This window comes from Ambystoma mexicanum, chromosome 4p, assembly GCF_040938575.1.
Source record: "Ambystoma mexicanum isolate Mex_15411 chromosome 4p, UKY_AmexF1_1, whole genome shotgun sequence".
Classification (NCBI taxonomy): Eukaryota; Metazoa; Chordata; class Amphibia; order Caudata; family Ambystomatidae; genus Ambystoma; species Ambystoma mexicanum.
Genome location: NC_090927.1, coordinates 711,692,973 through 711,707,466, shown reverse-complemented (window position 1 = coordinate 711,707,466; position 14,494 = coordinate 711,692,973). Strand labels below are relative to the sequence as shown.

The window sequence follows — 14,494 nt, the reverse complement described above, 5'->3', positions numbered from 1 at the left end:
AACCTCTACAATCCCCTGCCTCCTTGCACTTGCCCAGAGCCGCGCTGCCCTGGCTGCACATACTCAGAGCAATGCTGCCTTGATTGCACTTTCCCCTTCCCTCTCCATGACACTTCCCTCTCTCCTTTCCCCCTGCACTTGGCATTGTCACACTTGCACAACCTGAATGACACAAGGCCTAGTAAGACTGTTTGTCTTGTCCTCCCTCTGTCTTCCCTCCCTTGTCTTGGCGTGCCTAGAAACATTTGAGTACAGGCGCGTTATAAATGACATATCATACCATATCATATCATATGGATTTGAAATTAACCCACTTGCATGAACGATTGTTTTAGGATTCATTGAGGCAATCATATTTAAAGGGACTTCCAGTTTGCCTAACTGTGTGCCCAACTCAGTTATTCGTCATGAACGGGGATTGATATCTATGAAGAGATGGTATCAATGATGCATTACAGGACTTGGTGTATGCAGTTCTTGAGATTCTGGTTAAATGTACTCCCGACGGGAGAAATTAAATAGATCAGGAGTGGTGGTGAACCCCTGAAATCCATATGTAAACATTGTAAAGCGTTAGATATGCAGGAAAGCAAAAGACACATTATTTAATGTCCGGGGTTGCTGGGATTAAGAAGGCAGCATTTTAACACCACAAGGCCACCACCTAAGGCCAGGGAAGATAGCCAGCAGCATCTCTGCTGGTCTCCACCAGGACCGCATCACTGTCCCACACGCCTGCCAATGTAGACACACCCCCACTTACCATGGCAACCCATATCTGACACGATAGAAGCACGTTGCTCCAATGTCATGCTGACTCTGTGCGTGGGTCTACAGTTATCTGGTCGACCAGCATATTGCAGCTGATACGGAAGGTAAGCACATGTGCTTATCGAAGGGTCACGCTCTAACAGGCCCCCCACAGAAGAAAGATTGCCTCCTTTGTGCCATTCACCCGCGACCCAAACCTACCATGATGCCATTATCCTAGCTGGACGCACCCCACAACCACGTTCAAAAGATAACCACACCGATTAATTTGCTGTGTCATTCCCATACACCACCCTCTCAAAGTTTCACCAGACTCAGGTTGGCATCGGAACACAAACCACTCCCGGCACCAGCGCCACTCATCCCTCATACCCATGGGATCAAGATCTTTATGGCCAAAAGACTCCCTCACTATGAGAGCATCCCACCCTCCTTTTTCCTTCCTACTCCACTCCCCTTGTGTAGCATCTCACTGCTCAAGCCGGAACCCTACAGTAGCACTTGCAGCAATTGGAATGCTAGACCATGCCCTACATGGTCTCCAAACAAGCGCCTTCTTTCACGCTTCGAAAAGCACATCATGAGTCTTCTCACACCAATGCCAACACACCTCAGAGATTCAGGCAGCTGGCACTAAGCCAGATGCCTGCCACATACCTAAGTACAGGCTATCACCCCACTCAGCCCGCCACCACCACTACCCTAATCTGAAATCCACTATCAATCTCGCACTGCTGGCCCCCAGAGCCTCACCTATAGAACCCGTTGCCAACCAGACATAGCCCGTAACGTTTCAGGAACTCTGCTCCTTGCCGACACATGGCAGTAGGCCTCTCAACAACTGTGCTAACCAATACTTCAACAAGGTCCGACGGGTGGATCGCTAATAACTAGCAAGTAAACTATGCACCAAACACTGATGGCTCCAAACTAACTATCAACCAAAGAGCCTCACCCCATGTAACCCATTCACCTCGGCTCCTCAGCGAAACATCTCCAAAGATACTGTATACCTCGGACACTAGCGAGCATGATGCCATTGCCTTTTTTGCCACACCTGCTTTGGTAGAGGAGTATACTCATGCCAGGAATACCGCAATTGCTTCTGAGACTATAATGTTGGTTGCTCCCCCTACTAGTATTGAAAATGTCATTAATACCATGCCCTTGCCTTTAAACTGTACTATAGCATGTTCAACTTTTGCAGATCCTCTAGTGACTAACACACCTGCTACCAATGTTGCGGATATCAATAATGCTAATGTTTTGCCTTCAAACTCTACTATAGCATGTTCAACTGATGCATATTCTCTAGTGACTAATGCAACTGCTACCGATGTTGCTGACATCAATAATTCCAATGCTTTGTCTTCAAACTGTATTATGGTATGTTGAACTGTTTTGGATGTCTTAGAGTTTAGCTCGCCTACTACCAGTTTTGATAATACCACCTTCAAAAAGGCCTTGCCAATTGGTAGTCTTATTAGCCAAACAGTAAATGGTGCCCATCCTCAAATCTGTACACCTAAAATCCAACCCACAAATTTCTCGATCTGCTTACAACAGGAGGGTGCAACTGCTGCCACTGATACCAACAGCTCAACAGCTTGCTCCTCTCACAAGAGCAACTCTCCAACCGCAATTAAGTTGTTAAACCCTAACTTTTGTGACCACTGAGCTAATCCACCGAGGGCCATGGCGGCTAAGGCAATTGGAGCACCTAGCCCTGATTCACTCCTCCTAGCACCCCTCAAAGGAGCACTCATCAACACTAGGTCACTACTTGCACATTCACTAGATATCTCTGACCTCCTCACATCCAGTCACCATGACATCTTAGCCATTACAGAAACCTGGCTTCTTCCTGCAGCCGGCCTGTCCCTATCCTTGGCCATGATTTCTGGCCCTCTTCCCTTGGCCCACTTCCTATGCTTGTTTTGTCAGTTAGAAATTTGGGAATAAATATCACTGCCTGCCTGACCATGGATGAGTAGGTGGCAGCAGTCTGCAAGACAGATCACGTTAAACTCTGGGTCCTGAGGAAGGTCCTTCCTTTCATTCCCACTGCTTCCCAAGCACCTGTGGTAGCTGCCCTAATCTAGAGTCGAGGTGATTATTGTAACTCACTCTATCTAGGACAGCCTCTGTACCTGCTCAGGCGGCTTCAATTTCTCCAAAATGAAGCAGCAAGATCTATTCTTCGCCCTCTGTTTGGTACTCACATGTCCCCTCTGTTGAGACAACTTCACTGGCTCCCTGTGGTGGCTCGGATTACGTTCAAATCCATGTGTATGGTACAACAGGCTTTTTACGGTATTGGAGCGGAGTACCTGCAAGCGAAATGTGTGTGCTATACTCCAATCCGCGCTTTCCACTCCCAATCTGTCCTCTTGATAGTCGTTCCTCGGTTTAGGCGTGCCCGCATTGGTGATCGTGCCTTCTCCGTTGTGCGGCTAAGGCCTGGAACGAACTTCCTCTTTACTAATGAAGGATTGTTGATCATCTTGTCTTCCGGTGGAAATTGAAAACTTTACTATTCTAGCGCACACTTCACTTTTATCTTATTGAACTCTCTTGTTTCCCCTAGCGCCATGATGCCTTTTGGCGTGAGTGCACTCTATAAATCCTTATAACATAACATAACATCCCAGACAACCACAATATCATTAGGAAGGATAGACTGATAACTAAAGGTGGGGGGATAGCCTTTATTGATAAAAAAAGGCACTACCTATTAGAGAAATCATCAACCCAGTGTTCCAAGATGGCAAACTGGTCCATTAAACTAACCCTGTCCCACACAGCCACCCTTAATCTTCACCTTATCTACAGGCCGCTGGGCCTACACTCTCATTCGAGGAAGATATCTCATCACTACTCTCTTTGGAGGCCAAGCCTTCCTCTAGAATCGTTCTCCTGGGTGATTTCAACTTTGGATTTAACCACCCCACAGATGTCCAGGCACTCTCATTAGCAAATACTATAGAAGACCTGGGCTTCACCCAGTGCATCCTGGTGCTCACCCACGACAAAGGCTGTACCTTAAACTGGATTGCTGAATACAACAGTAACACCAAGATATTAGCCAACATACCATGCCCTTGGTCAGACCACAATGTGATGTCATTCTCGATCCCTGTGAATAACACACCACCGCAGGTAACCCCAATACTCCCAGCCATTCCAATGAGATAAGTGAAGAACATCACTCTTGCCACCATCATTCCGTTACTGAAGCCACTCACAGCCTTCCGGCCATCCACCTGTGATGTCACAGCACGGGTTGACCTATAAAACTACTCCCACCTCTAAGCCATAGACAAAGTGCCGACCCCCGAGCGAACGTAAACCTAAACCCCCAACTCACCTGAACACATGGTACACCGCACGATCCTTGAAGTGAGCAGCAGAAAAAATTTGGAAAAGGATCCCTCAGAAACCAACAAAGCCCACTTCACCTCACTATCCGAAACTTATAAACAAGCCATATGCTGAACAAAAAAGGTCTCGTACAACGAAAGGATTGATAGGGCACAGTCCAGCTCTGGAGAGCTTTTTGCTATTTTGCACAACCTACAAACTAGAGCCCCCAGATGCCCCTCCCGCTAACTGCCTCAACGACGTTGCTTGTTGCACCAATATCCACTCCTATCTCAAACTTTGGTGCCTCATGACCATCCTATCCAGCAATGCGAATTCTCCCAAGTCTCTGACCTGGAAGTTAATTGGCGACACTTGCCCAGCACTCATCATCAAAGACTGCGCCACTGAGCTAGCCCCGTTCATTGCCCTCGTCATCAGCACTTCATTAATTACTAGCACGGTGCCCCCTGATTTAAAAGACACCACGGGAAGCATTGCATCAAGAGCTGGGGGTACCCAGCATGGCATGTCAAGCGCGCAGCATATTTCTTCAGTTTTTCCTGAAAATACATATAGACGCCACAACTAATCCCAATATGAAGAATGCATTTCTGGAAATGGTAAATTCACCTGTAAAAGGAAAATACTCATGGCTCACAGAGGGGACGGCTGTGATAGACAGAAGGAATTTAGGCAAGATGAATCACTTATGCACTGTATCCAAAGGGAAAAGGAGGAGTCTGGTTATGCTTATCAACAATGAAATTGTATAGGGAGAGCTGTCGTACAAGGAATTCCCCCGAAATTTTATTACAAAGGTGAACTTGCACGAGTGCCGGAGAACAATCCTTATGATAAGGTTAAATGTTTTACTTGTGCGTGCTAGGACCCTGTGGCTACGCACGGACAGGAAATGTCCATGTGGGTTGGGAATGCCCAAGAATCTTCTACATTTTGTGTTGGTGTGTAAGGATAACATTGGACCTAGAAGAAAATGGTTAAAATCACACTTTTTAAAGAATAAGGTGACTAATTATGCGGAAGCAATGATTTTAATAATGAACTCAACAGACAAGGCGTGAAAGAGTCACTGGGGCAGTAGATGTGTAGACTGTAAAAGGATATATTTCTTTTTTTACAAGAGGTGTTTATAATATGTACTAATTTATGACATATGTTAATGGTATATACCGAATAAACATTGATTGACTTGACTAAAAGACACCTGGGTCCTCCCCCTCCTCAAAAAGCAAACACTGGACCCTAGCTTCCCCAAAAAGTATCGTTCTATCACAACTGTCCCCTTCCTTCTACTGGACAGAGCAGCATACTTACATATCCAAAATTACCTGGAAAAGAACAATCTTCTAGGATTGTACCAATCTATCTTCCGTCTTGGACATGCAACAGAATCTGCTCTCCTCGATATGAAAATACAAATGGACGAATTGTCAGTCAGTCAGTCAAACAAGTTTATTCGGATTTTCAAAGAAATCCATCAAACACAAAAAAAAATGCAAAAACATCACAAATAGGCAATTACAATCACTACTCCCAAATAGAAACAAAAACTCCACAGTTCATTAAATCCCTAATTCTGTCCCAGAATGACCCTTTACGGTGGCCTCTCCACCAAGGTGCTTGACCGATCACGACCTAAAGGGATAAGGTTAGCGCCGGACAATGGAGATGACCTCACAATTGGCCGCCAGGTGCATCAGGACCCTTTATCCGGATATGGACTAATTGAAATCCCACTCCTGGACGTCCTGCCAGCTCCCTCACGTTGTCCCAGGACTTCGTTTGCCACACTCCGGTCCCTGAAGGCCAATTCCACAGTATCACAGAGCTGATTCCCCCCACTAAGTACTCTGACACAACCCACCATGGATTCCCTATGCACTGAGGCACAACCTTTAATGGACCGTAGCCAGTGTAAGGTTTTATTTAACAGGGCATCCTTTGATTCATACACATCCCTCGCCAGTTTGGGGACCCCATGAAGGAACACCCTAGCGTGTTTGAACTGACATTGAGGTAGGGGCTGGGAGGAAGCCCCACTACCCCGTGGACCATACACTCTCTTTTTCCCTGGGTAGGTACATTGTGGGCCCTCTCGTTGAGGAACATAGACCCGCAAGGGGGTAGGCTTTGCCTTTGGATCGGGCGTCCTGTGAGGCTCTTTAAATTTTGCACTACCTGCACTGGGGTTGATGGCAATTGCTGGTCCCGCGTTCCCCAGCCCCAAGCTAAGGGAGGCGATTGTAGGAACTACAGTTACAGGGCTCAGGGTAGCCTGTTCCCCCTGAAATACCCATGAAGGATCGGGGGGGCCCTTGCCCATGTTTGAAGTGATCAGAGGCACCCCATCCCTCATAGCCCACCCATTAGTTTCTAAGAGGGATGAGAGCAAAGTTCTGATGGCTGCTAGCTCCACCAGCACTTGATTACATTTACAGCCGGCCCTCCTAGGTATAAAGACACCCCCGACTGGGGTGTCAGTACCTGTTCCAATGTCAATGCTAGTACTACAAACTAGTCAATCGGTGGTCCTAAGTGGGGAGAGATGGAGATAAGAGCTGGCTACTGAACAGGATGAAGACCCTTGCTCATTACACGGGCAGCGAGAGCAGAGGGGTTGGTTAGGCATGGAGCCATCGATAGACTTTCCCTCCTCTGTGGGAACGGGGGCAGGAGAGGAACTGGACAAACCCACAACCATTCCAGAGCCAAAGTTACGATCGCAATCCTCTACAACATCCAAAGCAAGTGCAAGATCAGGATAAAGCGCACCCGATGAGGTACCAGGGGAAGTGCCAAGGGAGAGGCTAGATGGTTGACAGCCCCTGTTAAACTCTGTATGCCGAACCAGTTCCCCCTCCATCCCCGGGCATGGTTCAGCAAAGGCAGGAAGCGGAAATAATGTGCAAGATGTCATAGTGGGGGCCCGGAACTCCCCTGCAGCGGGGGATGGACAAACTGACGTGCCGCCCTTGTGTGGGGCTTTGTCTGCGAAGTCTCCCAAACTCAGCCGTCCATCTGTAGTAACTTCTATGGTTGGAGATGGCTCCTTGGTTACCACCTTAGTTGCTATACCCCCTCCTCCCCCCCAAGCAGGTGAGACAGGCCAGCCTGACCACCAGCCTCTCTATCACCGCCAACACAAAGACCTTCCAGATCAGTTTTACTGTCCCTTATGACTTGGAGAGTTTGCTGGGCTTCTATTTCAGACGAGAGAGAAGTAAGGTGGCTAGAAGAAGTCACTTCCCCGACAACAAGGGCAGTGTCAATGAGTGAGGGGACCGCAGTAAGAGCCTTAGCTCCAGTTGTTCCTCCTTGGTGGCTCAGTCTCTTAATAACCACAATTGTACGTGATGGTGACTGCTCAATACTGATGGGGGCGGGCTCAGAGCAGCACGGGAGTGAGGTGAGAGGCAAGATGGGAGAGGGTTTCTTAAGTACAACATGGCCCTTGTGGGACCCTAATGACTTTAATAGGCGCATGGCGGATCCCCTCAAGCTAAGACCTCAAGCACAAAACAGTTCCGAGCTTTTTCTCCTTTACTCCTTGGGGCACAGTCACAAAAGTAAGCACTCCCCTGCACTTACTTGCTCCCCAGCCGCACCTGGAAAGGGCCTCCCACCACGAACGCCGAACACCTGCGGCGCCAAACACCGCGCCCATGCCCCGCCGCGGGCTTCACCGCTGCGGGGCCGTGGAGGAAAGTTTATGTGCCTGGGGGTGTGGCCTGGGAATCAGGAAGCAGCTGGATGTCCTGCGGCGCCAAACACCGCGCCCTTGCCCCGCCGCGGGCTTCACCGCTGCGGGGCCGTGGAGGAAAGTTTATGTGCCTGGGGGTGTGGCCTGGGAATCAGGAAGCAGCTGGAGGTCCTGCGGCACCAAACACCGCGCCCTTGCCCCGCCATGGGCTTCACCGCTGCGGGGCCGTGGAGGAAAGTTTATGTGCCTGGGGGTGTGGCCTGGGAATCAGCAAGCAGCTGGAGGTCCTGCGGCGCCAAACACCGCGCCCTTGCCCCGCCGTGAAAGATAACGGCAAAGTAGCTCTCCTTCTCTTGCTCGACCTCTCAGCTGCCCTCAATCTAGCAGATCACAAAACCATCTGCCATCACCTTCCCTCAGTGGCCCATTTCTCCCCCTATGGAATAGCTTGTATTGAATCATTCCTGTCCAACAGGACCATGAGAGTCTTATTGCCATCGGCACTTCCTGCCCCAGCCCCATGTGGTGTCCCCAAAGGTTCCTGTGTCTACCTATGGTATGCAATATATTCCTGAAGCCACTGTTCGACCTCCTCCACTCAATGGGTATCTTCTACACCAACTATGCGTATGATACTCAATCCTTATTCCCATTTCTGGCGACTACATTACCAACACTAACTCACTGAACACAATCTACCAAAGTATGCAGGCCTGGATGGCTATGCACGAGTGCCTCAACAATTGGCACAACTTTGGGGGCTCACCACCTGCCCCGTCATGCTTCCTGCAACCATCTCCATAATTACTGGGGTAAGCCTGGTGTTTTTGGGAAAGCGCACGTGGCGCGGCAAAAATGACTGAAAAAAATGCTGTTAATTGACTTTTTGACATTGCGCACGTTATGGATGAACTTTGATGGAGCTTCTTTATGTGTGCCTCCGTCCTCACTGCATATTTGTGCCTTCTTTTGGCAACCTTGGATCCAGCTTCATTGTTCTATGGCCTTCCAACATGGCCGCATGGAAATCCCATCTTGTCCTGCAGCCTTTTGTTGGCCCTGCTCACCCCCTCCCATTGGTTGCTCTTGGCTCTTAAGCCAATCATTGCATCCGGGAGGCGGGAGCCGGCCTCACACCTAAGGCCACAACGAAGGCCCTGTCTACCCCTGTCCATGCCGGATCGCCCCCCTGTGAGTGTCTGTGTGCCCCCTCTCCCCCCACGAGTGTTTGTGTGCCCCCTCTCCCCCCCATGAGTGTCTGTGTGCCCCCTCTCCCCCCATGAGTGTCTGTGTGCCCCCTCTCCCCATGAGTGTCTGTGTGCCCCCTCTCCCCATTAGTGTCTGTGTGCCCCCTCTCCCCCCATGAGTGTCTGTGTGCCCCCTCTCCACCCCATGAGTGTCTGTGTGCCCCCTCTCCACCCCATGAGTGTCTGTGTGCCCCCCCCTTGAGTGTCTGTGTGCCCCCTCTCCCCCCATGAGTGTCTGTGTGCCCCCTCTCCCCCCCCATGAGTGTCTGTGTGCCCCCTCTCTCCCCCATGAGTGTCGGTGTGCCTCCTCTCCCCCATGATTGTCTGTGTGCCCCCTCTCCCCCTCCATGAGTGTCTGTGTGACCCCTCTCGCCCCATGAGTGTCTGTGTGCCCCCTCTACCCCCCATGAGTGTCTGTGTGCCCCTCTCCCCCCATGAGTGTCTGTGTGCCCCCTCTCCCCCATGAGTGTCTGTGTGCCCCCTTACTGCCCCATGAGTGTCTGTGTGCCCCCTCTCCTCCCATGAGTGTCTGTGTGCCCCCTCTCCCCCATGAGTGTCTGTGTGCCCCCTCTCCCCCCCTTGAGTGTCTGTGTGCCCCCTCTCCCCCCATGAGTGTCTCTGTGCCCCCTCTGCCCTCCTGAGTGTCTGTGTGCCCCCACCCTGCCTTGCCCCCCGTTTTTTGGCTCTGTATACCCTTGCCCCTCTTATCTGCCTTTTCTACCCCCTCCCCCCTCCATAAATCCCTCCTCTTCCACTTTCTTCCTACTCCCCATCCTACTTATTTCTCCCTCCTCTCAGCCTTCCCCCTCTTAGCACTTACTCTTATCAGCTGTTCCCTTGACTTTTGATAGCAGCGTGTCTGTCTCCCCTCCTCCCCTCCTTGTTCTTCTCCCTCCTCCCCCCAACCCTGCTTTTTAAATTTGTCACAGACAAATTTGCACAGTAGCGTGCCTTGTTCTTCTCCTTCTCCCCACTCATATCCCCGTCCCACCCCTCCCACCCCTCCTCTTGTATATCTCCTGCACTACATCAATTGTCGTCAGACATAGTAATGTTACTGCTTGCTTTGTTCTCCTTCTTTTCCCTTCCCTCTTGTCTTACTTGTTCTATGCACTTGCACTATCAGAAATGTCGACAGGCCTATTACGCTAGTTATTTTTCACATTCTGTATTGTTTCAAGGACTTTAACTGAATGTAACTGTATTTTCCTATGTTCCCTCCCTCCTTGAAGCGCTTTGAAACACAGTGGCCCTCATTACGACCCTGGCGGAAAGCGACTGACCGGAGCGCCACAGCGTAAATAGCGTTTCCGCCATTGCACGAAGGAGCAAAGTGCGGCCCATTCCGACCCATCGGGCACGAGCACCACGGCATGGCGGAAGTGCAAAGTCCGCGATGGCGGAAATGACCCCAAAACGGCCCACACCGCCGCCGTACGGCGCCCTAGGTGCAATACCGCCACCCCTCTTAGCGGTCACCGCAGTGTGCGCCTACCGGAAAGTACGGTGGCCGGAAATATACGGAAACGGAAGTTAAAACATGGGCCCGGAACGGGAAACATCCCGGCGTACACCTATAAATACACTAAAACCACACAACCACTAAAATCACTACCCTGAAACACACCCCAACCCGTCAACCACCCTAGCGAAACCAAGAAAAATGGGAAAAGTAGCGAAGAAAGCGTGCGACCGCAAGCGGCAGGTCCACTTCTCCCGTGAGGAACTCACCGTGCTAACAGAGACCCTCCAGGAGAATGCTGCCGTCGTCTTCTCCACGCAAATGACCAGAACGGCACTTGCAAACAAGAAGGCCATATGGGCTCTGGTGGCACAGCGGGTAAGTGCGGTGGGGACCGCACCCCGCACCCCACAGCAATGCCGCAAGCGATGGGACGACCTGCGGAAACGCGTCCGCAGCATACTCTCTGCCAACCGCAACATTGCCACAGCCACCGGGGGAGGTCCTGAATCACCCATCAAGTTGACCCCCTGGGAAGAAATCTGTACCTCCACCATCGGAATGGAGAGCATAGAGGGAGTCGGAGGGATGGAGAAAGGAGTGCAGACATCCGAAGATTCAGGTAGGTGGGCCAGATAAAACAATGCCAAATCCACACAGTCCATCCATGTGAAGTACCATGCGTCCACATAGTGCAACAGAAACACATGTCCAGGAGAACGTCCACACACATCGGCCTGCAAGCGCACGTTAAAACCCACAATAAATACATAAATAATTAAAAACCCCTAATACACGCACTACACGTGCAGCAGGCACACCCTAACTGCAGGCTGCCAGACAACTGCACCCTCACTCCACACACAAATCAAAGCACCTCCAAGGCCCCGACCCAAATCACCCTCAGGTACCACCCCAATGCATGTGATACAATGCCATTCCAATTCCCACAGACCCATCAATAACCCTCGCCCTCCTTTACTCCACCACAGGGTCCGATCCAAACGACGAGCTACAGGACACCCCTACCAGCACACCTGCAAAGAGGGCCAAGACCAACGGCCAGAGACCCTCCACCTCAGCTGCACGCATCAAGACACGGCAGCAGCACAAATCAGGTGGCAGCAGAGAGGAGGGAACATCAACAGGCACCCCAGCAGCCAGCATGCCCACAACACCACCACCACAGGTCCCCCCAATGGATGCCACAGAAGGCACTGCCTCTGGTGGCAGCAGCACCATAGGTGACACCCCATTGATGGCAGCATGCTCGGACACAGAAAACGGGGATGCCGAAGTCAGATCCATCCATGACCTGTCCCAATCCCCCTGTCTGTTCCATCCCGTACAACATGAGGATACCACGCAGGGGCACCCACCAGACGACGACTGGCCATCCCCCACAAGCCCTGTGGCAAGGCAACATGAGGACAACAGCCCCTCTGTGACACCCCCGCAAATGGCCATGGCCCAGCAGAGGCAACAGTCCCTCGACCAGTTGATCGAACAACAGCAGCAACTGGCCACACTCCTCAAGGACCATGCCGATGAATGTGGGGGCACTAAGGCAGACATAGAAACATCAACTGAGACACTTAGGGCAGAAATGGAGAGAGGTACAGAGACGCTAAGGGCACAAATTGAGAGAAGCACCGAGAGCCTGAGGGGGGAACTGCATGCGACGTCCAAAGACGTATGTGCCGAACTTGCCGCAGTGCGCCGTGTGCTCACTGAGCTCTCGCAAACCCTTAGGGACATGCATGGACGTGAGCAGGCAGACACATCATCCGTTGCAAGTTCCGTCCAGGGCAGCCCCCAACGTAGATCTGGGAGGAACCTGCGCTCCACAGGCAGGGGTGCCCCTGATACCCGCAGAGGGGGCATGCAATAGCGACAGCCCACTTACAATGAGCATCTTTGGACACTGGTGTTCGGGGGGGAGGTAGGAGGGTGGAGGGGGTGTGTTGGGCTCACTTGGGTGGCGGGTCGATAGGGTGTTCAACATGATATCACATATGCCATAAAAAGTGCACGATCAACCAATGAGAAGTGTGGACATTGATCTTTGTGTACTAGGCCATCATAGGCGTACAGTCCATATTGTGCATGTCCCAGACACACGCAGTGCCACGAGTCCCGTGTCCATGTATCAGCCACCAGGCGTGAGTGCTAGAAGCATACATCAATGAGATGCTGACGAATGTCACGGGCCTCCGGTGCCTCGCAGACTCCATGAGGTGCTGCCACATCCCCACCCTCATCATGACCATCATCAGGTGCTTGCAGTTCTGCGTCAGGGGGCATGGGCACATTTCTACGTACGCACATGTTGTGGAGCATGACACATGCCATCACCATCTTTGCAACCTTCTCATGGCGGTACAGGAGTGCCCCGCCAGACCTGCTGAGGCAGCGGAAACGGGTCTTCAGTAGGCCGAATGCCTGTTCAATGACTACACGGGTACGTGAGTGGGCATGGTTGTAGTCCTCCTCATGCTGGTCCCGTGGGTTCCGGACTGGTGTGAGGAGCCATCTCTTCAGTGGATATCCAGCATCACCTGTATGTGGACGAGAAACGTATGATGTGGAATGCCATTGATACGTACGCACACCCCCCCCCCTTCCTGGCAGGTCAATGCCAATTCACATACCCCACATCATCATGCATGTAATGAGACTCACCGAGTAGCCAGGATCTGTTCCCTGCGTGTCGCTCCATGTAGCGTGGTATTGTAGAGTTCCTCAAGACCATTGAATCATGGGTTGATCCAGGGAATCGGGCACAACAATGTGTAATGATCCTGTTGGAGTCACACACCATCTGTACATTCAGGGAATGAAATTGTTTTCGGTTGCAGTACTGGGCCTCCATGGCATGTGGGACGACCAATTCAACATGGGTGCAGTCGATGGCACCAATGCAACCCGGTATGCCGGCAAGTGCATGGAATCCCACTTTTGTGTTGGTTATTTCCTGCTCCGAGCGTGGTAGAGAGATGTAGTCGTCTGCGTGCTTCAGGAGGGCATCGAGCACTTGCAATAGTGTCCGTGAGAACAGTGGCTGAGAAATGCCATGCAACTGTCCGACTGTGTGCTGGTAGGTGCCTGTGGCCAGGAAGTGGAGTACAGACACCACCTTCAGTAGGGGTGGGATGGCGGTTGGGCTATCTATCATGCTGACAAGGTCAGCCTGTGTCATGTCCACAATGGCGGTTATGGTGTCCCGGTCCAGACGGTAGAGGGTGTGGATCTGCTCATCAGTGAGGTTGAACGGATGTGCTCGGAGGCGTGGGATTGCGGGCTGCCTGCGTGGTGGTAGTGGCTGTGCTGGCAGCCCTTGCTGGCCCTGCCTTGGCCTCCTCCTCCTCCTGCATCTCCTCCGTGCGGCTGGTTGTAGTTGGTGTTCGTCTTCTTCTTGGAGTCGGAGCGCTTGCAGTGCTATCAGGTCCCCCAGGGCCAACATCGCAAGTCCTGCCGGTAGCATTTCGGTGTGGTTGTGGGAGGAGACTGGCTGTGCAATTTATGTGTTTTCAGGCTGTATGGCCTCCACCTGTGGTGATTGATTCCACCTGTGCAAACTGCTCTCCCCTTTGGCCGAGCACGTCCCGCGCACAACGCTGCAATTCGGGGAATTGTATCTTGCTATTGCAATCATGTATTTGTACCCGATGGCCGTGTAAGATTGGTTGATATGTTCATTCTGCTGTGGTCCCATTGTTTCACATACTATCTGTGCAGTCGCGAACTGACTTGTGAGGGGTCAGTGGAACGTAGTACTCGAGTAACGGTGGACCCTCATGCATCACTGCACCGAGGTTCAACGACGGACGGGGCGTCCCATTCGTGGGTGAAGGCAGTTGCCATTTTCACACACAGCCGCACTCGATGGAATAATTAGTGATTTCAAACGGCCACAGATGCCTTTTCGAC

General features: G+C 51.5%; 1 protein-coding gene across 2 annotated transcripts in view; it reads left to right on the top strand.

Moving 5' to 3' along the window:
- IMPG1 (interphotoreceptor matrix proteoglycan 1) overlaps positions 1-14,494 on the top strand; it is a 1,923,199-nt gene that overhangs the window by 820,059 nt on the left and 1,088,646 nt on the right. The gene's annotated exons all lie outside the window — the stretch shown is intronic.